The sequence below is a fragment of the Equus przewalskii genome, chromosome 14 (assembly GCF_037783145.1).
Source record: "Equus przewalskii isolate Varuska chromosome 14, EquPr2, whole genome shotgun sequence".
Taxonomy (NCBI): Eukaryota; Metazoa; Chordata; class Mammalia; order Perissodactyla; family Equidae; genus Equus; species Equus przewalskii.
This window is the reverse complement of record NC_091844.1, coordinates 8,934,336-8,958,083: the sequence shown is the minus strand read 5'-3', so window position 1 is coordinate 8,958,083 and position 23,748 is coordinate 8,934,336. Positions and strand designations below refer to the sequence as shown.

The 23,748-nt window shown below is 42.2% G+C and overlaps 1 protein-coding gene across 4 annotated transcripts in view; it reads right to left on the bottom strand.

Annotated features, from left to right (window-relative positions):
* The window catches only part of CHST10 (carbohydrate sulfotransferase 10), a 29,558-nt gene extending 21,300 nt beyond the window's left edge, over positions 1–8,258 (bottom strand). For 2 of the 4 annotated variants that reach the window (XM_070573480.1, XM_070573483.1), the window contains exons 1-2: positions 7,957–8,111; positions 5,956–6,062 (exon numbers count right to left, since the gene is read on the bottom strand). The gene's annotated coding sequence lies outside the window, so the exon portion shown is untranslated. Of the gene's footprint in view, positions 1–5,955; positions 6,063–6,709; positions 7,562–7,956 lie in introns of those variants that run through there. The other 2 variants (XM_070573481.1, XM_070573482.1) reach the window with 2 other exon arrangements.
* Between the last annotated feature and the right edge of the window lie 15,490 nt (positions 8,259–23,748).

The following is a 23,748-nucleotide window of genomic DNA, read 5'->3' as shown; positions in this document are numbered from 1 at the left end:
AGGGAGGTCTGCCAGGTTCCCACCTGCCCCTCCTCTCCTCCACGGCCCACCTGGACTGGGCAGGGGTGGCGCGCAGGACACATGGGCACTCTGATGGGGGCTGCAGATTTGGAAAGCTGGGGAGCATAAACCCTAGCCCCTGCCAAATATGTTCTTTTAAAGCAGAGTATAAAGCCACAGGCCCTCGCCAGTATCTTGAGTACAGCCACCAGGACCAGACTGAGGCCTGCTGATGCCCCCCGTGCCACAGAGCCTGCAGGGCTGAGGGTGAAGGCCCGCGCTCAGGGAGCCTGGGAGGGATCTCTCTCCTGGCCACTGGGCTTCTGTAAATGCCAGGTCGGCACAGCAAGGGAACACTGGGCTCTCCCTGATCCACACCCTGTCGGCGCCCCCAAAGTTGCTCTCCGTTACCGCATCTCATTTCACTTCCTCCAGTGCTCCCACCGCAGCCTGAATGCTTTGGGCGTTTACTGTCTGCCTCCCCGAGAAGGTGAGCTCCTGTGAGTACACCAAGGACCCAATGGTCACACAGTAAGGCTGCAATTGTTATGTCCTGAAGGATTATGTCAACCAAGGAACTTAGGAGAACTCAGGGGAGCTGAAAGGTACTTCAGAAGACACCTTGCCCAATCCTCTACCTGGGAGTTTCTAAACTCTTTAAGGTATGAGGCCCCATTTCAACCTCAAAATATTTCTCCAGTCTCCTATGAGAATAGATAAATGCTTAACATCTGATAACTGAGACTAGAAAACGACCAAAAGCTACTAGGACTTTAGTATTACTTGAAAACGCAATTATGTTTTATAAATCACGGCACTTACATGCATTTGAACAGACGTACAACATTAAACATACTGACTGGGGTTAAGAAATCATGGCAGAGTCCAAAATAATTTTTTTTAACTATAAATAAAACTCTCTGCTGAAAGGCAAACTAATTGCCTAGATCTAAAGCATTAAGATATATTAGTAAACAAAAAGGTAAGCTGCAGAACTGAATGTAGGATCTTACCTGTTAAAAATCATATACATGTGGTCCTATGTGATTACACACACACAAACACACATGGATGTAATGCACAGAATAAAATCTTCAGAGCATGAGTGGAGCCATTTTTTTACTTTGCACAATTTTGTATTTTAAAAAACTTTTGCAATAAGCATGCATCCATTTTACAATAAAAACCAATAAAAAATAGAAAATGCCACCTACGTCTATGACCGTGATGTTTTTATTTCTGCTGTTTAGTTTTTTCTACCTGACTACCACCAACTGCAGTCTCCTGACCGCTTTGCACAGTGTGGGAAAGGACGGCAAATACCCCTCCAGCCAGGAAAAACGTGGTGAACGGACAAGGTCAATATGTATCTGAATATTTAGTAAATACATCTTTGTCTTCTTAGTTTTTATTTAGTTTAAAAAAACGATTTAATATTTACAACATAAAGTATAGTAAACACCTGTTTACAGACACTCGGCTCTATAGTTTTGCTGTACTTGAGTTTTCCAAGGAAAGAAAGTGTTACACACAAGGTTGGAGGCCCTCCCTCCGCAGAGGTCCCCTCCATCCAGGCTATTACACGTTTACATCAAATACGACTCCTCTGATAGGAGCGGGAGCATGGGTGTGGGAAGGTGTCCTCCGGCCCAGAGAAAGGCAGGGCAGACTGGGGAAGGCGGGGAGGCGTGCTCACCCAGGGCCGGCCAGGACACGCTGCCTTATGCACGGATGCTTTCCAGGGAGGCTCACGCTGGCAGTAAGGCCTAGGGTGAAGAGATGCACGGTTTTTAAGCACTTAATTTTTTTTTCTTGTGTTCGACAGCAAGAAAATTCACAAATTATACACAGACTCAAGTGAAAAAGCTGTCAAAGCAAGCAGGTTAAAAATCTAGATAAATGTGGACTTGTTCTCCAAGTGGCATGTATGTGAGCCACCCAGAGCCAGTAAGACAGAAGCCTGGTCCTCTCAGAACCCACCCCGACTCTGGTCCAATACCCCTACAGCTGACGACATATGACAATCAAACATGAGCAGATGTATACCTGCATGTACGTTTAAGGACAAAATAACCTAAAACTGATGATTTGCCAAGATCATCATGAAAAGGGGTACACATTCACCCAAAAAAATAGGTGCCAAGGATACAAGACTGAGTCTCAAACCAAACACAGATGCACACACAGTCCATGTCCTCCTGGAGCCTACAGTCTAACGGAGAGACACATACGCACCAAAGAATCTGTCCCAGAAGGGGGAGGAGGAGAGCGACACGGCGCTGCCAGAGGAAAATACAAGGGGACACGACCCGGGCGGAGGGGTCAGGGACAGCAGTTACCTAAGGAGGTGAAGGGTCAGGGTTCTGTGGCAGGGGTAGGTGGGAACAAGCCAGGGGCCCTGAGTAACTACAGGAAGACCCCTGCGGCTGCAGTCTCCAGAGCGCCATCAGAGACAAGCAAAGCAGATGCGGTCAGACAACGCGGGGCCTCAGAGAGCTGGTACGGAACCTGGCCTTCACCTTGTGGGCAACAGAAAGCCATCGACGGGAGTTTTACGTGAGAAGAGGGATGCCGGTGTCGTGATCGGATTTACATTTTGAAGCTATTTCTCTGGCAGCAGAGGCAAAGACATACAGCACACCGTCCACTGGGCAATTCCCCAGTCTCAAGGTCATTTCCATTGGTGGAGCAGGAGCGCTCAGCTCAATGCTCCACGTCACCAGCTCAGCATCCAGGTCTCCAAAACCAGTGAACGACCTAGTAAGATCCACACTGTCTGACAGGGTTGGGGGTTTTAGGACTCCTAAAGAGTAGGGTTGGCTGTGGCGTGTCTTTCTTTGAGGTTACATGCATTCTGAATCTAGATATCTGCCGAATGGTGGTTCCCAGCCCTGGGAACATTAGAATCACCTGGGGAGCTTTTAAAATATATAGCAATGCCCTGGGCCCCAAGAACACCAGAGGCAAGACAACACAAATCTCTGGAAATGGATCCGGGGCATGTTTTAAAAGCTCTGCCCAGGATTCTAATGAGCAGCCAGGACTGAGAACTGCTGGTCCACGCCTCTAGCCTTTCTCAACTTTTACCGCCCACAGGAATCCCTGGGGATCTTGTTAAAATGCAGATTCTAGGCATTCTAACATAATAGCCATTCTCTCACTACCTCCTTCCAGTATAAGAAGAAAAATTGGTAGCAAAAGAGAATCTGTCAACCAGAGTCTATTGATGCTCTGAAAAAACAGCTTAAAGAAGTTTAATTGGAATCAAAGACCTCCACTGCTGTTCCCTTTTACTCTCTTATCCAGTCCTCACATCTATAAGTAACTAGACCAAATTAGGATTTGGTCTGACCTTGGAAAAAGCATAATAATCTGTCTTATTTTTTTTAAACAAAAAGGAAGGCATTCCAAATTCGCTTAGCCCCAATTCCTCTAAGCCTGCCCCACTACCTGCATTGTTCCCTGAAACACACAAATTCTCCATGGGGTTTGTCTCCTGCCCAAGCATGACACCCCAGGGCTCACTATTTCTGTCTGCAGAGAGATTGGGGCCTGACATCAATAGTCCTTTCTTCCATGGCTCTGCCAAGGGCCACTGCTCTCCCTGTAGCCCAGTGACAAATGGCCTTTAAAAGGCCTGACATTTTCTGTAATTAACTCTCCTTTGTTCAAGGAGCCAAGACAACTCCCCAAGTGCCTCTTGTAGCTAATGGTAGCAAACCTGAGTGTGCCTCAGCTCCCTGTGGTCAGGGTGTGCTGCCCGGAACAGAGCCCCCCAGCCCCCAGGAGTCAGCACATTCGTCTTCAGAGCTTTCCCACCTCCGGTCATTAAGTGGGATTTTCACATGTCAGGATGGCGGGAACTGAAACCAGGCCAGGGTCAGGCTCCTTGAAAACCCATGAGGCAGAACTGCTGGTTAAGGAACGTAAGAACATGTGGGCAAAGCAGGGTCAGGGAAGCGAGACCTTAGCTGAACCTACAAGAAACCCCAATCAGTTTTTCTCTGTCTCTAATACAAAAGAAAGAGAGCACACATTTCACATGCTTGTAATTACTAGCAACAGGTTTGGTCCTATTACCATCTTTCGGTGCAAATTCTCCCTCCCCTGCATTTTCCAAAAGATGCCTGTAAATGCATTTTGCTCAGCTGCCAATAACACTGCTGCCTGAGCTCTTTCCCCCGTGTTTGAATTGTCATCCAAAAAGCACACAGCGTTTCTGAATTTGTGTGGAAAATCCTGACTCCCACCTCCTTGTTCTTTTACTAGGCACAGTCACCTCCAAAAGGTCCTGAAAAGTCCTGTAATAAGACCACTTAACTCTGTTTAAAACAGAGTTTAAATCAAAAAAAAGCAAGTGGTCTAGATGTGCACACAGCAACACGGTTAAATCTCAAAGCTGTGATGCAAAAGAAATAAAGTAAAAATAGAACGAGATTATGACACAGTGCCATTTCTGTAAATTAAAAATGCAGGCACTGAAACCAAAAATACATGTTCTACAAAAACATATAGGGAGAAAGAAAAGAATGACCTTTCCAGTGATTTATGAGGTGGGGGATGGGAGATGAGATTGAGGAAAGGGAATTAAAAAAGAATATGTAGGTAAACAAAATAAAAGAGGGGGCCTGCGGACATCAGTGATGGTAAGTGAGCAGTAATAGTCACTTATCTCCTTGAATGTGAAGGAGAAAGAAGGACAGACAACTAGATAGAGACAGAGAAAGGAGATGAGATGAAACAAAACAAAAACCCCAGCTTTTTTCCAAATGTCATTCATTCAGCAATGTTTACCAAGTGCCCACTCTGAGCCAGGAGCTCTTCTAGGCCCTGGGGACACAGTAACAGTCCCTGAGCTCCTGGTGCCTGGTCCTAATAGGGGCAGATAGGCCACAGGCAAACATAACGTCTACCATTCCACCAGGCAGGCGCTGAGCGCCAGGGTTAATAACGAAGGAGCGTCAGGGTTAGAGGGAAGGCCTCTGGAGGGGGCGGGGGCGGGTTGAGAAGACAGAGAATAGAGCGAGGGAATAAATCAAGCAGCCACCAGGGTGAAGAGCTTGGTCTGGGTCCCAGGATCCCAAGAGCAGCAAGGTGGCCAGTGTCCCTCTCACAGAGTGAGCAAGATGACACGGAAGTGCCCAGATAAGAGTCCCATCAGTGGCCCTTTACCGAGATGGAACCCCCTGGCTTCCCCCTCCCTCACACACACCGCCCAGGGAGCGGATCACACGTCCGGTGTTCAGTTTTTAAAACACTCTTTGAAAACACACCCTGATACTGAAGGAAACTTCACACAAAAAATCTGGTAAGGCACAAGGAACTGGTAACCCCAGGAGGACTAAGAGGGGGAAGACGGGAACCAGAGAGCAGGGCTGGGGCAGTGGGGACATTCCACAGTCAACCCTTCACACCTTGTGATTTTGATCTAAAATGTATTACCCAATCAATGAGACAATTAAATTACAGCTTAATAAAACAAACCATTGCATATCAATTTATACAATCTATAAAGTTCTATTATTGTCACTGCGATTTTTAAATTCACAGTAAGGGGTTCTCTCGATCGACACTCAGAAATTTCCTTTGTTTATTCTGCTGTAGTCTTAACTTGTAGTTACCATCTTAGAATGACTGATGATCTCAGTCAGCGGCATGAAAGCACATTCCTAACTGCTCAGGGAAGGCACGTCCCTGAGGTTAAGACAGAGGCTCCTGAGTGAGAATCAGAAAGAGCACACGCCTGGAAGGGGCTGGAAGGGGCTGCTGCGGGCCAGGCGCCGCTCTCAGCAGGCACTAAACTCTCCTAATTCTCAGCCTGAGAGGGTGCTCTGATTACGACATCTAAGAAAGCGTTTCTAAGTATATCTGCACGTACTCCTACTTAAGTTTTAAGTTTCCTAAAATCTCCATACAAGCAAGATAGGAGGTAGTGAGAATACTAATGACACAGACCTCAGGCAGCCAGTGAGCTGACGGTCTCCTTCACGGGCCTTCTGAGGCCTGGGGTGCACATGTCTTGCAGTATTCGCCTTGTCTGAGGTTCTCGGTTCCTCCTGTCACTGTACAGAACAACCAAAAAAACAAGAAGCACCATTAAAAGTTATCAAATCAACTTACTGAACGTGACTTGGTTTATACTTGAGAAACAGTTAACCACTCTGAGTATTCAAGTATATTTTGCACAATAGGTCTCTTATAGAAGTAGGTTATACTTAGATTTATTGGTAAAAGAATAAATACTCTAAATGTACCAAAAGAGCGAGCTGTTTAAAAGACTCTTCCCGGTAACTTAGTGTGAAAAATGAAATATTTTATGTAGCAAAAATAACCAAATCCTATTACACCTGTTTTCCATGTTTGATATTGGGTAAAGCATTTCTGTATAAGATGATCTTCCAGTGCAAGAGGTTCTCCGGGTTTTGCATTTCTTCAAGCCTTAACAACCTGGCAAATTCTAGCCCAATGTCGTACAGTGAATAAATAACTGGAAACAAGTCAAACTTACAGAACTGGCAAGACTACAGGTTTAAAAGAGTTAGCTGGCAAAATAAACATACAACTTATTTAACACACAATACAGCCCAAGCTGCCTGGGACGCACGTAGCACAGTTCAGCTGCGCTTCCCTTCACTCTTATTAACGCAATACTAAAATTAAAAGCAATTCCATGTTATGTAGATCAAAAGATTAAGCTTTACGTACTCACATCTAGATTGTTCCAGACCTGTGTCTTGGCTTCTGCAATCTCTAAGGTCCTGCATTCACCTCTCTCGTCTGTTTGCATTTCTGGCTTTCCCCCACCTTTTTATTATATGACCTCAAGCATTTGAAAAGTAATCTGAATATAACTGCAAATTGCCTAGGATATTTACTCATTCTTCCCTTTCTTTGCAAGGCACTCCAGTTTTCATTCCAGAGAAGGAAAGAATTTTTCTCTCAGGTATTTCTTTGAGATTCTCAAAGCAAAGATGGAAACATTTTTCTTTCCATCGTGAAATTCCAGCTTTGACCCACGATGGACTATGCCCTAATTACGATGGGAGAAAAGGGAGAAGACTGTTTCTCTCTGTGTCTTTTCTTTTAACCCAGTCGTTGAAAAGAGAGAATAAGTAGGTGTTGGAGACCAGCATGTGGGAGCTAAACTGAGCTGCCTGATTTTAAGAACGTCTGAGAAATTTCTCACTCTGGCAGCTAAAACTGACCAATACCCAACTCTCTATGGCCCAAAGCCCCAGACTTTGGGTGTTTCAAACAAAAAACCCTTTATGACAGTCCTCCCGTTTAGCTAACCAGAACCTGGCCGCACTGCTTTCTATTCACTGCCCAGCCCTTTCCTGCCTTTAGCAGGCCTGGAAAACAAAAACGACAGCTTTTGGAAAACCTAGTTCATCCTTCCAGCCAGAAGTGCAGAAATTTATGCCTCAACCTCCAACTTCTGACAGGCCTCTCATTGTGAGCATCAGAGCTGAGAGCACTCCGGAGCCGATCTGGCAGGAAACATGCATTTCCAACCACCCCTTCTCCTCTCATCCACCAAGGAAGACGTGCCTAACTGGGCGCTTAGGAAAGCCTGCACATGTTCCTTCTTCCCTGCCCTCTCTCTCTCTCTGCATGCCCCCTGCACTCCAGGGGAACATTTTCTTCCTCTTTCCGTCCCAATTAAAAACGCAAATTCTCAGCCAAGGATGAAAGAAGTAAATTATAGATCGCCGGGTAGCAATAATTCCACTGATCACAGCATCCCGCAGCCAGGACGCTGCCTCATTGCATAATTAACGTGATGAAGCTTCTTCCCATTAATCCCACGAACTAGGGAGGTCCTCAAGTCGCCAAAACACACTGGGACGTCGGTCGCAATGAAAACCGGTTCACCCCGTTTTCCCGTCCACCCAGGGTGGGGTGTGGGTGCGGGTCCCCATGAAACCCACCTCCCCTGCCCGTCCCCGAGCTCACCCTCGGCGGAGCCGGAGCTGGCTGGGCTCCTCGGGGCCCTCCGCGCGCGGCCCTGGGGCGAAGCTCGGCTGGGGCCTCGCGGGCCTCAGGGCGAAGCGCGCGGGGGCCCTCCGTCCCGGGAGCGCGGGAGGCTCGCCCCGCCCGACGGCCTCCGCGCCTGCCCGCGGCCCGCCCGGCCCGGGCTGTGGCGGCGGCGGCGCCGGAAGGAGGAAGCCGGCGCGCGAGGCCCGATCCGGGGGGCGAGGCCGCCGCCGCCCCACGCGGCCCCGCCGGCCCCTCCGTGCGCGCCGCCGCCCGGCTGTGCGCGGCCCCGCCACCGGCCCCGCCCGCGCGCGCCGCCAGGCCCGCAGAACCCCGTCTCCCCGGCGCGTCGCCGCCGCACGGTCCCGCGCCGGGTCCTCGCGCCTCCCTTCCTCCTCCTGAAACCGTATTACATCCCAGGATGTTAGAGACGCGTGCGGCCAAACCAAATTCCGCCAGGTCTCCAACCAGAGAACCGGTTTGGTGTTTGGGAACGAAAACCAGTCCCAAACTCGGAAAAAAGGGGGAAAAAAATCCGAACCTGGGGAAGGGCAAAATTGCTTAAGTTTGGGATTTCTCCCAGCATTTTCTAATCAGCCTACCTACGGAAAGCAGGACCTATTCTTTACAGAGCCGCCTTCGGCTGACAGCCTGGGGCATGTAACTTCGTTGTCAAGGTGTAGTTGATTCATAAACTGCTATAGGCCCGAACAGTTTAACTTCTTAACCCTATGGAGTTGTAACTTCTTAACCTGCAAAAGTGGATAAAGCATTAGGATTTTAGAGCCTGGTAGAGAAGTCAATCCCAAAGGTGTTAGGTGTTTTATTGCCCTGGAGAAAGTAAACTAGTTTTCTTTTGATCTAACCTACATGTTTGCTGACTTTCTATCTATATCTCTTTAGCAAACAGGGTAATATAGATATGTGTGTACACACACATACACATGCGCACATAAAAGTTTTGTCAAGCTTTCAAAGAACCAGCTTTTTCTGGTCTCCCCTGTTGGTTCCCTCGTTAATGAGTAAAGTATAATATTGTTGGGGCTCACCACTTTTAACAGGATTTCACTTTTAACAGGATTACTAACCTCCATGGTTCAAGATGGCCAGGTGGTTTACCTGGCCTGCTGGTCGCTCGTTCCAATATTTATGGAGCTGTTTCTTTGGGTGCTGTGGTTGACAAACATTTGCCTTCTCCTTGAGGATCTGAGTGGACACACATCCATGGGAGAAGCACGATAACTAAATTTGGAGCTTAGATTTGACATAGAACATTATGCAGGGTTTAAGGGCTCAAGTTCTGGGAATTAGACCTCATGGGTCCAAATCCTTATTCCATCACGTATAGATGGTGACCCTGTCAAGTTCTGTCATCTCTCTGTGCCCCAATTTCCTCATCTATAAAGTGGGGATATATAGCATTTACCTCGGAGTGTGGTACTAAGGAATAATGGAGATGATGCAGGAAGGTACATAGCACAGTTCTCCGCCAGACGTGAACACTACGAGGAGCATTAATTGCTGTGCATTCCCGAGATGCTCTTCAAATATTAAAAGATACAATTCTTTCTAAGGGCTTACCTACTGGCGACTAAGGTAACTGAGAATTTTTCTTGGGTTTTTCCAAATTATTCTAGTTCTTCTTTTTGTTTCTATAAATGAACTACAGGAAAGTCTTTGTATGTCTTTATAACAGGAGGATAGTTCCTAAAGTAGCAGTTCTCAAAAGTGTGATCTGTGGACCCATGGTGGTCTCCAAGATCCTTTTAGGGGGTCTGCAATGTCAAAACTTTTCACAATAATACTAGGACATTAGTTGCCTTCACTATTTAGACATCTGCTCTGATGGTGTAAAAGTAATGGTGAGTACAACTGACGACACAGCACGAATCCAGGCCATGGAACGAAACTGGATTGTAGTCATTGCATTCATCGCCACCATGCACTTGCAGTAAAAACAAACATACAAACAGAAAGTGTCACTGAAGAATGTCCTCCGTGAAGCAGCCGAGCCCTTTGGAACAGATTGGGACATGCACATAAGCACTCCTGCTGCATACCTTGGTCTCTTGGGCCGTGGTTTGCAACGCAAAACAGCTGGCTGCTTTTTTCCTGGAACACCATTGCTACTTGAAAGAAGAACTGACAGACAAACTGTGGTGACACAGACTTGGGTATTTGGCAGACATTTTCTCCAAAATGAATGAAATGAGCCTGTCACTTCAAGGAAAACAAGTGATAGTATTTGTTGCCAATGATAAAATTCAGGCTTCATGTGAAAATTCAGACTTTCGGAAAACCTGTACCTCCCACTATGAGTTTGACTGCATCCCAATATTTAACGATTTTCCTGATGAAATCAGTGGTCATCCTCACGACCATTTTTTAAATATTGTATACTGATAGACTGATGGTGGCACAATAAGAAATATATATTTGGTCTTTTCCCCTGTTCCCGACACAGAGCTTCTAAAATCTTTGTAATTTACCGAATGATAGGAGTGACAGGAGCATCTTTTGTTCTGATATTTGGCCTTTGTTCCTGGTTGCTGACGCAAAGCTCCTAAATTCCTTGGAATTTTCTGGGTGGCAGGAGGGTCTAGTTTTAATGAGGCAACTCTAGGCAGGCCCCTAGGCAGCTTCAGATAGGGACCAGTAGGACCAAACCTTGATTAGAAGGCGTGAACTTTCAGCCCCACCTCCTGTCCACCTCTCTCTTTTCGAGTTAGTGTTTTTATTTCATACACCTTTGAAATATATTATCAGAAGTGGAATTGCTGGATCATACTGTAGTTCTATGTTTAGTTTTTTGAGGAACTTCCATGCTATTTTCCATAATGACTGTACCAAATTATAATCCTGACCAACAGTGCACAAGGATTCCCGTTTCTCCACATCCACGCCCGCATTTATCTTTTTGATGATAGCCATTCTAACAGGCATGAGGTGGTGATATCTCATTGTGGTTTGGGTTTGCCTTTCCCTAATGACCAGTGATGTTGAAATCTCTTCATGTACCTAGTGGTCATTCATATATCTTCTTTGGAAAAATATCTGTTCAGTTCTTTTGCCCATTTTTTAAATTGGATTATTTGGATTTTTTGCTATTGAGCTGTATGAGTTCTTTATATATTTTGGATATTAACCCCCTATCAGATATATGATTTGCAAATATTTTTTTCCAATCCATAAGCTTTTTCACTTTGTTTATTTCTTTTGCTGTGCAGAAGCTTTTTCATTTGATGTAGTGCCACTTGCTTATTTTTGATTTGTTGCTTGTGCTTTAGGTGTCATAGCCAAAAAATCATTGCCAAGACCCGTGTCAAGGAGCTTTTCCCTATATTTTCTTCTAGGAGTTTCATGGTTTCAGGTCTTATATTTAAGTCTTTAATCCACTTTGAGTTAATTTTTTTTTGAGGATTAGCACCTGAACTAACATCTACTGCCAATCTTTTCCTTTTCCTCTTCTTCCTCTTCCTCCTCCTCTTTGTCGTCTTCTTCTCCCCAAAGCACCCCAGTACATAGTTGTATATTGTAGTTGTAGGTCTTTCTGGTTGTGCTATGTGGGATGCCACCTCAGCATGGCCTGACCAGTGGTGCCATGTCTGTGCCCAGGATCCTAACCAGTGAAGCCCCGGGCTGCTGAAGCAGAGCGCACAAACTTAAATGCTTGGCCATGGGGCCAGCCCCTGAGTTAATTTTTTTGAGTGGTGTAGGATAGGGGTCTAATTTCATTCTTTTACATGTAAATATTCAGTTTTCCCAGCACCATTTACTGAAGAGACTGTCTTTTCTGGCATTGAGTATTCTTGGCTCCTTTGTCAAATATTAGCTGACCAAAACCCAAATTTTTAATGGCAGAAGAAAAATATACCAGGCTCTCTTACCCTTCACAGCTGCCAAGTGTATATTCCTAAAGTCAAGGCTGGAGGTGATACTGGGGAATGACTGAAGTTAACCACTGTTTGAACCCAACCAAGGTCCTTCCTGAAGGTGGACTAATCAGACAGATACATCTAGAGAAACCAGATGCCTCTTACAGGGAGTAGGGGCCACACAGGGCACCACTGTCTCATGCAAGTCGGAATTTGCCAGTTCCTCTGAGCATTCTGTGGTATTAAGTTTTTATAAGTTTCTCTCCAGTTCTTCATTTTGAGTTAAGCATATAGGGACTTGGGGTCCTTTGGTGGTGAGTACTAGAAACTGACATTGTTTCCCTTCTTGCCTGTTTCCCAGTGCCAACACCCAGCCATACCACAGAGAGGCTCCCGCATGCTCCATGCCAGCCAGAGCAGGAGATGGTTCCCACAATATTGGCTTTCCTATTCCTGAACTCTCATCTCAGTATACATAGTGGACGCCAGCCGCTCACAGGCTTCCTTTAAAAGGAATCAGGTTTGGAAATTCTTTCTCAGCCTGTCTGGACTGTAAAGGTAATGGACAATTGCAAACAGAGAATGCACATCCCAGTTCCTTTTCCCCAGCCCACTGAAAAATTGCACTTGGCTCCTGTGGTGAGTATATGAGGAGAAGCTTACCAGGGTTGAAATGAGATTTTGTCCAGGTTAAGGCTTTGGGAGAGCTGTGGTGACTACAAGCAGGCTTCTCTATGTGTAGTTCTGGAACTGTGAAATGTGAGTTAGTTAGACTTCCCCCAGACGTGGAGTTGGAGGCAGGAAATATACAAGCTCACACAAGTTGATTTTCCCTTCCAATCTGTAGATGGCTATGTAATTCAGTTTTGTTTTGTTTTTAGCCAGCAGGTGGCTGAGTGGAACGGGCTGGATTCCGTGCTCTGGCCCTCAGAAACCGCTACTGACTTTGTTATGGTCTTTATGGGGGACTGTTTTGTCTTGTTAGTAACTTCTCCTTAATTAACTAAAATATGATGGGACTTCATATTTGGAGAAATTCTCCAAGAGGATTTATTTCATGTTTTAAGTATAAGAGGCATTTATTTCGTGTTTTAAGTATAAGAGGCATTTTCAAGACCTACATTCTGAATTGTTGAAAATATATTTTAAATGATACTAAAATGAGAAAACTTAAAGAGGTGCAGAACTTTTGAGGTAGAAAGAGACCACAAACACGCCCCACTGTCAGATTAGACTATATTCTCGATGTAATTGGCTAAGGATAGAAAATTATATTGGCAGTAAGATACCTACCTACACAGAGTAGGTGTGGGCCACGGACTGGCGTCTAGCCAGTGATATGTGTGCAGAAGTGATCTAAGCCACCTCTGCGGCTTACCCTGAAGTTATCTTCCCCTGACATGTGCCATGTATTCTAGAAGGCAGACACACAAAATGGAAGCGGCTGTGATCCCTGAGTGACCATCTGGAGGAAAGTGCAGTAGCTGCATAGAATAAGATGAACAAGAAATCAATCAGCCTTCATTGTTTTAAGACAAGGAGAGTTCAGGGCATATGCCTTAGATGCACAGCTTATCCTGACACAACGTTCTGGTTTAGTGATAAGAATGCTGGACTGAAGGTCAGGACGCTTAGGTTCTATGAGGCTGAACTGTAAGAAATTTCTGATAATCCATAGTTTTTGATGTTCAAGAATGGCAATTTCACATGATTTGCCCCAATATTTTCATCTCTGTGACCAGCTAGATATATAGCATTGAATAATCCACTAATCCCATTTGGATCTCATTTTTCTCATCTATAAAAATCAGACCTAATTGGCATCTATGGAACACTCCAATACAGAAGTTCTATATCTATGGAATCATCCAGTAACAGCAGAATACACATTCCTCTCAAGGATACATAAAACGTTCTCTAAGAGATATATGCTATATGCCAAACTGTAAAACAAACATCAGAAAGTTTAAAAGGATTGAGATTATACAAAGTATGTTCTCTAACCACATTGAAATTAAATTAGAATTCAATAACAGCAAGAGATTTGGGAAATTCACACAATTACATTAAATAACACACTCCTAAATAACAAATGGGTCAAAGAAGAAATCACAAGAAATTAGAAAATACTTTAAAATAAATGAAAATGAAAGTATAACATATCCAAACTTATGGAATACATTGAAAGCAGTGCTCAGAAATTAATAGCTATAAATGCGAACATTAAAAAGAGAAAAGATCTCAAATTTAACCTAACTTTTCACCTTAAGAAGCTAGAAAAAGAACAGCAAACTAAACCCAAAGCAAGAAGAAAGAAGGAAAACTTACACTCTGAAAACTGTAAACATTTTTGAAAGAAATTAAAGAACACCTAAATAAATATAGAGACATTCTATGTTCATGTATCAGAAAACCTAATATTGTTAAGACAGCAATACTCTCCAAACTGATCTGCAGATTCATTGCAATCCTCATCAAAATTCCAGCTGGCTTCTTAGCAACATAACCATAATATTCACATGGAAATTCAAGAAACTCAGAGTAGCCAAAACAGTCTTGAAAAATAAGATTGAAGTCAAAGGAATCACACTTCCCAATCTTCGAACTCATTACAAAGCTGCAGTAATCAGGAGAGCATGGTACCAGCATAAGAATAGACATAGAGATGGATAGAATAGAACTGACAGTCAGGAAACAAACCTAAACATTTATGGTCAATTGATTTCTGGCAAGGTTGCTAAGACAGTTACATGAAAAAGGAGAAGTCTTTTCAACAAATGGTGTTGGGGTGACTGGATATCCACATGCAAAAGAATGAATTTAGATACTTTCCTCACACCATATTAAAAAATTAACTGGAAATGGATCATAGATCTAAATACAAGAGGTAAAACTAAAAAATCTAGCAGAAAAACAGGCGTACATCTTTGTAAACTTGAGTTAGACAATGGCTTCTTAGATATGACACCAGAAGCACAAGCGATAAAAGAAAAATAGATTAATTGGACTTTACCAAGATTAAGATATTTTGTGCTTCAAAGAACACTATCAAGACTCATAGAATAGGAGAAAAATTTTGCAAATCATATATCTGGTAAGGGACTACTATCTAGAATATATACAGAACTGTTACAATTCAATAACAAAAAGACAACCCAATTTAAAAATGGACAAAGGATCTGAATAGACATTTCTCCAAAGAAGATATGCAAAAGGCCAATAAGCATGTGACAAGATGCTTGTCATTAGTCAGTATGGAAATGAAAATCAAAATCGCAATGAAATACCACTTCACACCACTAGAATGGCTAGAATCAAAAAGACACTAACAGGTGTTGACAAGCTGTGGAGAAATGAAACCCTGATATATCACTGGTGAGCATAGAGATGGTGCAATTGCTTTGGAAAACTTCTCGGCAGCTCCTCAGAGTGTTACACATAGAGTTACCATGTAACCCAACAATTCTACTCCTAGGTATATACCCAGGAGGAATGAAAACATATGTCTACACAAAAAGTTGTACATGTATGTTCACAACACCACTATTTATAATAGCCGAAGAATAGAAACAACATAAATGTCCATCAAGTGATGAATGAGTAAGCAAAATGTATTATATCCATGCAGTAGAATATGGCTTGGCAAACAAGGAGTGAAGTACTGATACATCCTACAATACGGATGAACTTGAAAACATTGTGCTAACTGAAAGAAGCCGGACACAAAGGAACACATAGTGAATGGTTCTACTCATGTGCAATGTCCAAAACAGGCAAATCTATACAGATAGAAAGTAGATTAGCGGTTTCCTGGAGCTGGAGTCGGGGTCAGGAACTGGGAATCACTACCAACAGGTACAGGGTTTCTTTTGGGAGTGAGGAAAATATTCTGAAATTAGATTGTTGCAGAACTCTGTGAACATACTAAAAACCATTGAACTGTACACTTTAAATGGGGGAGTTTTAGGGTATCTGAATTATATCTTAATAAAAATGTTAATTAAAAATGTGGATGTGTAGTGATTTAAAAAAATACCCTCCCATATATTACAGTTCACTTCAGTGTGTGTATCTAGTGAGCAGAATGGCGGGTGGAAAGGAAGCTCGCTAACAGGAGGTGTGATTTCCATTCTGGCTTTGATATAGACTCTGGTAAATTACTTAACTTCTGGGCTCTGTTTTCTAATATGAAATCAGTCTGTTATTTTGAATGATTGCTGTGTTCCTTTCCAGCTCTAATAGCCTATTATCCTATGGAAGCTAGACCTGAATATATGCAGAGTTGTTGTAGGAAATAGACATTTTTATCTGGGTTTAAGTTCTGTAACAAAAGTAGCAAAATGTGGAAGGAAAAATGTGGGAAACATTCATCCAAGAAGAAAAAATAAGGAGCAAAAAATAAGAAATGAGTAAGCAGATTTTTTTGTATGTAGCATATAGTTAGATAATTAACCACCCATCCAATTACAATTACTTAGAAATGTAATTACTATTTTCTCTAATCATGCAAGAATGAGACCTATTTTTATGTCTTTTACTTATGATAAAGAGAATGCCAATTAAAATAAAGTTACTATTATCTTTTCTCATACCGGATATGCTGCTCAGAATGCAACAGTGGGGCCATCTCTTATGGTGACATAATGTAATGCTAGGTTGGCACTTTGAAAAATTAGTCCTAACTCTCTTCTAATACTGAGTTCACAGAGTATGGAAAAATGTGTCCTTCTCAGAGAAGACCTGTTAATAATAAGGCGTGAACAGCCTGTAAGTATCGACCAGTAACAGGCTCCTGCTGTCTTATTGCTAAAGATCGTTTTAGGATTGTTATCAGAAAGGCTCTATATCAAGTGGAAAGTTGGAAACTCACTATGCACGTGCTCTGTCTTCTTCCAAATCTTCCCCTGGGAATAAGTTAGTGGCAAAGGAGAGGCTTTGATTCTTCAGGCCACGAGGGAACCACTTGGTTCCCACTGCTGTTGATTCTCAAACGTGGCTGATCAGCAGGGGAGTGTGTAAAGAAAGTACGGATCCGTGCTCTGCCCTCTCGAGAGTCTTACCCAATACGTACTAATTTTTAAAAGCTCCTCAGATGATTCCAGTGAGCAGCCAGGTTTGGGAACACTGGCCTAGTCGAGGCCCTGAATTACTGGATATCCTTAGCACTTAGATGCCATGACTGTAAGATACTAGGTTAATTAAGGAACAGCTTTGGTGGGGACAGGGCAGAGAAACACTACATTTAATTGTACTAAAATTCTTTTTACTAAGTGAAAATAGTAATCACGTGTCCATACAATTACATACCCTTTCTTTTTCAGTACCACAGTCAAAGTTTTAGCCTAAGTCCTCTTTGTTTCCAGAGTCTAACGATACCTCTGAATCCCTGGCAATGATGCACAGCATCGTGGAAACATGCTGCGGGTATTGACCTGTGTGCATGATCTCGATTGCTTAAGAACTCCAGAGGCTGAGAGATTCGGAAATTCACCAAAGAATACTTGTGTTTTATTTGTATTTCCCATTTAGTCAAAATCTGTTTTCTTCTCCCTCCTCCCCTTAATTGAATCACTTATGATTGGATGTTCAAAAGCTCTTCAAAGTTGACCAGAAGCTTTCGACAGAGAGTAGTTCAAAGCGTTGGAGTAGACTGTTGCAAAGTATACGTTGGTTACGATAACCTCTCCTAGTGTGGGAAATTCTGTGATTTGAGAGGTCTGATAATTCCCCCTGCCTTTAATTGACTGGCTTTGTATACCCAGAGACCCTGTTTCAATGGTACATCATGGTTGTAAGCCTTTTCTTTGTTAATGAAAATTAGGAATCCAAATTCAAGTTAAGATTCAGCCACATTTGGGGCCACCAAAGTACAGTACCTAACTGAGGTAACAAGGGGGGATCAGACAGATGCCTTGGCTGCATGAGCCAGTTTGTACATGCGCAGCCAATGTAGCTACATTACAGCCTTTTCTTCGATCTGGCAGGCAATTTCTTTTGCTATTGATTGTAAAAGGCAAACATGGATCCAGAGGATACCTAGTTCCCAGAAAGAGTCGAGGTAAAGAATGTCTTAAGGGGGGATGCTACTCCCAGCCCTTATTGAAACTACTCTGTTAAAGGCCACAGATAACCAAATTTATTCTCTTATTCATTTATCAAGTGCTTACTATGTGCCAAGTATCACACAAGTGCTGGAGACACATAGATGAAAAATAGTAGTAACAATAGCAAATATTTATGCAATGACCACGATATGCAAGCAACATTTTTCAAAATGCACATGACCACCTATTAATGGGTCACAAAATCAGTTTCGTGCTTCACAGCCATCGAAGAGAATTGAAATAGTAGAGTGCTTCCCTCCTATTAAGAGTAAGAATTGTTTCATAAAACTTTTATTTCGTACAAGTCTATGTGTACTGGGTCACAATATAAAATATTTCTTACTGTTGTGGTCAAAACAGTTTTAAAACCACTGACCTAGAACATTGTTACAAGAAGTATTAATATGTGTTTTTTCACGTTTTTAACTCTTCTCAAACCAATGTGCATTTCACATTACACGAAAAAAAATTATAGATAGTATTTGTCAAAAACATGGAAAAATCCTAAGTAAAATAACAACAAATTGAACACAGCACTATATCAAAAGGATAATGCATCATAACCAAGTAGAGTTTATTCTAGAAATGCAAGGTGGGTTTAATATTTGAAAAGCAATCAATATAATTCACCGTATTAACAGAATAAGGGAAAGAATAATATATCATCTCAATAGATGCAGAAAACACATTTAATAAAGTTCAATACCCACTGGATAAAATTCTCAGCAAACTAGACATGAAAGAGAATTTCTATAATATGTTAAAAGGTATCTAAAAACAAACAACAAAAATAGAACTAAGGAGGTGGCCTGGTGGTGCAGTGGTTAAGTGTGCACATTCCGCTTCGGCAGCCCAGGGTTCAGCGGTTCGAATCCCGAGTGGGATCGTGGCACCGCTTGGCAAGCCATGCTATGGTAAGCATTCCACATATAAAGCAGAGGAAGATGGGCATGGACGTTAGATCAGGGCCAATCTTCCTCAGCAAAAAGAGGAGGATTGGCAGCAGATGTCAGCTCAGGGCTAATCTTCCTCAAAAAAAAAACAAAAACAAAAAAAGAACTGAAAGTGCTACTGAGACCAGCTAGGCAGCCAGCCGAAGGGGCGGATGGAATTAATAGACAGAACACAATCTATATTATTCAATGGGACGAGGGACCATCAGCCTCAAGGACTGAGGTGAGGTCCCTCGGATCGCCACATGTTTATTTGCAGGTAAAGAATCTCAAGCAAGTACAATAGCCAGAACTCATGCCTGCAGGGATATGCAAGCCAAAGTCCAAAGGTTCTATTCTTCATCCCCCTGAAGCACACCAGCCCATCCCAGGTCATTCACTTAGGGAGTATCTTAAGGACAATCAGCAAGGTCTGCAGATTGTGTTCCATCCCTGCAAGGGCCCAGCGTTCCTAAGCCCCTTGCCTTCATGCTCGATAAGATATTCCCTTCCAGCCTTTGATTCCAGGGTACAAACAATCTGGTATCAGATCACAGATCTCCCAGTTACCCATTTGGAATTTATTTTTCCTAGGATTAAAGCCTAGCAAGAATGCTGCTATGATCTCCTGCAGCATGAAAGCAAATACACAAAGTCTTATAGCTAATGCCATGCTTATTGGGTGAACAAGGCAAAGATATACACTATCACCATTTCTATTCAGTATTGTACTGGAGGTTTTAGTTGAGAGAAAAAAGTACAATTACCTTTATTCACACATGAAATGATTGTGTATAGGAAATCCAAAGGATTACACATATTATTAATTTATTTAATCTGCACAACAATCTTATGAGGTAGGTAGAGATTTTGTAATATTGATATTAGTTCTTGCTGAAATGTTTAGAAGACTTCACTAGGGCAGTGTGTTGCTGGGGTTTTCTTCGTGAGAGAGTGTTTAATTATGGATTCAATTTTCTTAACAGATATAAGGCTGTTAAGAAATTTTTTTTTCTACTTTGTAAGTTTTGCTTGGTTTTGTTTTGGAGGGAAATTTTCCATATCGTTTGTTTTCAAATTTATTTGCGTAAAGTTATTCATATTATCTTATCTTTTTAAAATATCTGTGAAATCGGCATTAATGTCTCTCTTTTCATCCCTGATGTTGGTCATTTTTGTTTTCTCTCTTTTTTTCTTGCCCAGTCTTGCTGATGTTTATAATTTATTAATATTTTTCAAAAAACCAACTTTTGATTTTGACTTTCTCTGTCACATGTTTGCTTTCTATTTTATTGATTTCTGCTTTTTCCTTTATTATTTCCTTCCTCCTCATATTTTTATTTACTTGCTGTTCTGTTTAAGAGAGAAGCTTAGATAATTTATTTTCAACGTTTCTCTTTTTTAATATTTACATTCAAAGCTATAAGTTTCCCTCTAAGTACTACTTTGGCTGCATCCCATAAGTTTTGACATAGAAGTACTCCAGGTGATAACTCAATGCTTGTTCTGTTTAGTTTGGCTAGCTTTTTCTGTCAATGCATAGTGTTTCTTTTCTTTCATCTTGGGGAGTTATGACAGCACAATTTTGTGGTCATTGGAGCAATAATCATGTATTTTCCCAAATCATTTTTACTTAAAAAATATCTAACAAAACATCTTCTGACATTGAGTCTTTTGAAATGGTTTTGACCAGGAGAGCCTGCTTGATCCTTCTCTTCTTCTGTAAGATCTATGAGAAGCAGCATCTCAAAGTGTTTTAAAAATATAAACAATTAAGTGTTGCTTGTTCTTATTCTTGTTGTATTTGGGCAAATAAAGACATGACAATGATCCTTTTTTGTCTTAATTAATAAAGCTCAAAGTATTTAAACTTTCCAGAAAATGGAGATGTTAAATATTATAACCAAGACTGTCGTTACTTTTATAGTAACAACTTCTGAAGTCCAGTTACATTTGCAAGAACAGCTTTATTATGCAAAACAGAACCTGTTTTCTCAGAGATGTGGAGAAAAGATGCTTCCTGAAATATCTTTCACCTACTGTTAGAAGGACCTGCAGTCTCAAGGCTAACCACTGGAATTCCATTACAGTGAGAGAAAAAGGCAGGCCCACGAGACTCAAAACTTCTAGTATGAAAAGGGGGAAGAATAGGATTATTAACAAATGGAAGATGGAGCTAGTAATGTTTTGTCTCTACAATTCTGAGCTATTTTATCGTGTATGGAATGTCCTTTAAAGAAGAGTTTTACCTCTTGATTCAGACATAACTTGACTGATGAGGGATAAATACTGACCTAGTTAATTGCAATACCAGGCTTTCAGAAAGGAGCTGGACACTGTCTTGGTTGTTGGAAGTCAGAAAATTTGCTTTGGAAGTCTTCACGTTTTGCACATCCCTTGAGTCAGCAATTTCATGTCTAGGAGTCTTTTCTAAGGAAATGACAATTTACACGTGTGAAGATTTAACTATAAGGATGACCATCATAATGTTGCTTAGAATTCTATGAAAACTGCAAAAAATCAAACTTTTCTCAATTAGGTAATGTAAATTTATTATATTGGAATATGATGGAGCCAAAGCAATGATGCTGCTGATGAATATTTCATGATATAGAAAACATTCATATGATATTTTTAAGCTAAAATATTATATATGATGTAACTCAATTTTTATTTTTTTAATAAAGGGCTTTTGGTATTTTATATATTGCATGCATCGAAAACATACCAGAATGGATAACCTCCAAGTGCTGACAGTGGTTATCTTTTGGAGTGGGGATTATAGGTGATTTTATCTTCTTTTGGCTTGAACAACAACAATCCACAACATGTGGACAACACGAGGCCTGCATGATGCTTCTGTATCACTGGTGTGGGTGGGGGCAGAGGGGTCGACATGGAGGGGAGCAGTGGGTACAAGGATAAGTGTGGGACACGAGTGGCCTTAGCTTCACTTTCATGCCCCAAATCTTGTCTAAGAGTCACTCTTGTGGCCTGCTCTAACTGGCAATGTATAGGAAAGGCAATTCTGAGAATTGTACAGATCTGCCAAGTAGACAGGCTTATTGGGGATTTACTGGTCACAGGCCAGAAGCCCCAGAGGGCAGAGGGAAAAGGCTTTGGAGGGAGGTAGTAGGGTTAGATCAGGGAACATACTGAGTATTATGGAGAAAAGAACCCCAGGGACGAGGGGCTGGTGATAAAGGAGCCTTCAGATCCTGGCAGTGACTGAGGTGAGCGCATGTGTGAGATGTTGAGCTCTGCCTTGGTGGTCTCTAAGTAGAAATTTCAAATGTTTGGTCCTGAGTACTTAGTTTGATGTTATAGGGGACACTCTCCTGTACAGAGGATTATAGGGACTCTCTCCTGCACTGAGGGAGGACGCAGTTACCTGGTGAGGGGTAGGGGAGAGGTGGGGCACTCCTCTGAGGGCAGGTGATGATGTGGAGGCCTCCAAGTGCTCTCCTCGGGAAGAGCATCTCTTGATTCACCTTCAAGGTTTACCACCTTGCTGTTTGTGACATGAAGGAACTAGAGGCAGCCTAAAAGTCCAACCAAGGGGATCTGTTTCATATACTATGGTGCACCCATAAAATGGAATAGCATGAAGCCATTACAGATGATACCACGGAAGAATATTTAAAAACAAAAAATGAAGAGTTCTAAGAATATGGAGGTGTTGGGGGCAGCGCATTTTTTCAGTTTCTCAAGATATCCACATAAAAACATACAGAGCAACATACAGACAGCAAAACCAAAATCCATGAACAACATTTACAACAAAACTGAGTGGTAAGCTATTGCCACAAATCTCAAAATACAAGTGGGCAGGGACAAACCACAGGCTTGTGGATTAGCAGCATCTGTGCAGAAAAAAGCAGAGAGAAGCAACTGGACAGCATCTAGAAAACCAGAGGACAAGAGGAACCCAAAGTTGCACAGTGGACAAGTTTGAGAAAAGCAGCCCAAATGCGGAAGGGTCTCACCCAAGCCAGTAGCAGGTGAGAGGCGAGACTGCAGTACAAATTGAAGGGCTGGAGAGGTCTAGTCCTCGGGACCCTCAAAACTGACCTGCTGGGGCTCCCTTCTAGGACAGGGCCCACTCTTCAAAGAAATTGTTAGTTGCAGAATCAAAATTGAGTAGGATGGGCACGACAAGGATGAAGGAAAGGAAGATCTGGACCCAAGTTGGGAGGAGAACAGAGCTGGGAACTAGCAGAAAACAAGCTGCCCTGTTTTGGTATTTTTATTGAGATATAATTGACGTATAACATTACATTAGTTTCAAAAGTACAACAAAATGAATCTATATTTGTATGTGTTGTAAAATGATCACCATAATAAGTCTAGTTAATGTTGATCACCATACATGGTTACAAAATTGTTTTTCTTGTGATGAGAACTTTTAAGATCTACTCTCTTAGCAACTTTCAAATATACAAGACAGTCACCATGCTGTACTATTAATGATAGTCACCATGCTGTGCATTATATCCCCATGACTTATTTATTTTATAACTGAAGTTTGTACCCTTTGACCACCTTCCTTCATTTTGCCACCCTCAACCCCTGCCTCTGGCAACCACCAATCTGTTCTCTGTATCTATGAGCTCAGATTTTGTTTTCTGTTTTTAGATTCCACATATAAGTGAGATCATACGGTGTTTGTCTGTCTTCATCTGACTTATTTCACTCTTCATAATGCCCTTGAGGTCCATTCATACTATTACAAATGGAAGAATTATTTCTTCTTTATGGCTGAATAATGTTCCATTGTATGTATACACCACATTTTCTTTATTCATTCATCCATCGATGGACAGTTAGGTTGTTTCCATGTCTTGGCTATTGAAAATGAAC